We start from the raw sequence: 2746 nt of genomic DNA, 5'->3' as shown, positions 1-2746 counted from the left end.
AAATGACATCATCCAGTATTTGGCTTTCTGAATCTGGTTTACTTCATTTAGCATATTCTCCAGGTACATCCATGTTGTCTCAAGTGGCAGGTTTTGTTCTTTTCTTTTAAGTTGAAATAATATGTTTATATACCATCTTTTCCTTATCCACTTTTCTGTTGATGGTCATTTAGGTTTCCATATCATAGCTATTGTGAATAATGCTACAATGTACACAGAAGTGCAAATATCTCTTCAAGAAATATCTTCTCTTCAAGAAATATCTAATTCCAATTCTTTGGTGTAAATATCCAGAACCAGTACTGCTGAATCATATGATGGTTCTATTTAAAAATTTTTAAGGATCTTCCATATTGTTTTCCATAATGGCTGTATTAATTTATATTCCCACCAACAGTGCACCAGGATTTCCTTTACTCTGCATTCTCACCAACACTTTTTTTTTTAAATAGCCACCTTAGCAGGTGTAAGTGATAGCTCATTGTTATTTTGGTGTGCATTTCCCTTATTAGTGATGTTGTTTACTTTTCATATGCCTGTTGACCATTTGTATTTTTTTAATGTCTAACAGGTGTTTTGTCTATTTTTTTTAATTATTTGGTTTTTGCTTTCACATATATGGTTTGCAATATTTCCTCCCATTCCATAGGTTTCCTTTAACTCTGTTATTTCCATTGCTTTGCAGAAGCTTTTTAGTTTGATGTATTCCCACTTACTTATTTTTGCTTTTGTGGCCCATGCTTTCGGTATCATATCCAAAAAATCATTGCTAAGGCCGGTGTCAAGAAGCTTTCTCCCTGTATTTTCTTCCAGAATTTTATGGTTTCAGGTCTTATGTTTTTTAATTCACTTTGAGGTGGCTTTTGTGTGTAGTGTAAAAAAAAAAAAGGTCCAATTTCATCCTCCCGCATGTAGATACCCGGTTTTCCTAAAACTAGTGAACAGTAGTATCCTTTCCCCATGTGTATTCTTGGCACTGTCTTGCAGACTGTATGTGTGAATTTATTTCTTCACTCTCTCTTCTGTTCCATTGGTCTATGCTTTTATGCCAGTTTCATACTGTTTTGAATACAATAACTTTACAATATAGGGTGGAATCAAGAAGCTTGATGCCTCCAGCTTTATTCCTCTTCTTTAAGATTGCTTTGGCTATTGATGATTTTTGTGTTTCTATATGAATTATAAGATTCATATAGAATTTGTATTAAATCACTTTGAGTAGTATGGATATATTAACAATACTAATTTTTCCAATTGATGAACACAAGTTATTTTTTCATTTGTTATTTTTCTTTTTCAATTTCCTTTAACAATGTTTTATAGTTTTTAGTGTACATTTTTTTCCATTCTGGGTTAAATTTATTTTTAAGTAACTTTTGGCTGAGAGTATTGAAAACAGAATTGTTTTTCTAAATTTCTTTCTTGAATAGTTTGCTGTTAGTGTCTAGAAATACAACTAATGTATGTTGGTTTTGTATCATGCAATTTTACTGAATTCATTTATTACTTTTAACCTTTTTTTTTTTTTGGTAGAGCTTTTAGAGTTTTCTACATATAAGACCATGTCATTTGCATACAGACAGCTTTACCTCTTTTCCATTTTGGATTCATTTCTTTGTCTTTCCTAATTGTTCTGTCTAGAGCTTTCTCATGTTTATTTTTAACCTCCTAAAATGTTAAAGCTGAAGAGGTCAGACTGACTTTCTATTTTGTGTGTGTGTGTGTGTGTGTGTGTGTGTGAGAGAGAGAGAGAGAGGAAAGAGAGAGAGAGAGAGAAAGGGAGAGAACACACATACTGATATTTACTGAACATTTTCTAGGTTCCCAGGGACAAGTAAGTACTTCACCTACATCATTTCTTTTAATCCTAATACTAACCTATTTACATTTTACAGATAAAGAAAAACTTAGAAAGCTTGTGTAATTTGCCTAAAGAGCTAGAAAGTATGAGCTCATATTCAAATCCAATTTTATTTTTAAAGCATATGTCCTTAATTATTCTATGAAACTACTCACAAAGAGGAACCAACACTCAGCTAAGGTGCAGAGTGTGTAATCTCCAGGCTGGACAAGTTGAAGACTGCACACTGGACTTAACTTAATAACAGGTTTGCATTCAGAGACACATGAAAGTTACCTTTCAAACTCTCCCCATAGCTCTGACATATCTCATGTCTACTGATTCAGGCAATTCCACAATTGAGGTTTTATTTCTTTGGTTAAAGTCTTCTTGTTGCCTGCCTAAATGAAAGTTTCTCTGAGAGTATCACACTCAACTTAAAAAAAATCTATTTGCACCTCTATAGGACAAAGTTTATTAGATAATTTCCTGACTGAGGATTACAATGGGAAGAGTCAGAATGGAGAGAACATGAGGCCACTGGTCAGTGAGTAGAGGGAGAAACTGCCTGGGAAAGGATGAAGGAATGGGGAAATGAGGACTTAGTGTAAGAAGAAGGGTATGCCAGTAGGCATATGCTATTGCATTTTGGCTTTGCCCCAATTCTAAATTTGCATGCTGCACTAAAAAATAAACTGAAACACATTAATTTAGGATCCTCTCACTCTATTATTTCAATATGTAAGTGAGATATAGCTGAGGTGTCTTTGGTTTACAAAAATAACCACTTGTATAAAAAGAATACAAGACAGTTATTTCAAACTGCATATGTATCATATGCAATGTATTTGCATAAATGACTTAAATATTGCCTTTTCCAGATGTCCACATAACCACTGAATAAAC

This window comes from Mirounga leonina, unplaced genomic scaffold, assembly GCF_011800145.1.
Source record: "Mirounga leonina isolate KUSES-001 unplaced genomic scaffold, KU_Mleo_1.0 Mir_127, whole genome shotgun sequence".
NCBI lineage: Eukaryota > Metazoa > Chordata > Mammalia > Carnivora > Phocidae > Mirounga > Mirounga leonina.
This window is presented reverse-complemented; position numbering follows the sequence as displayed.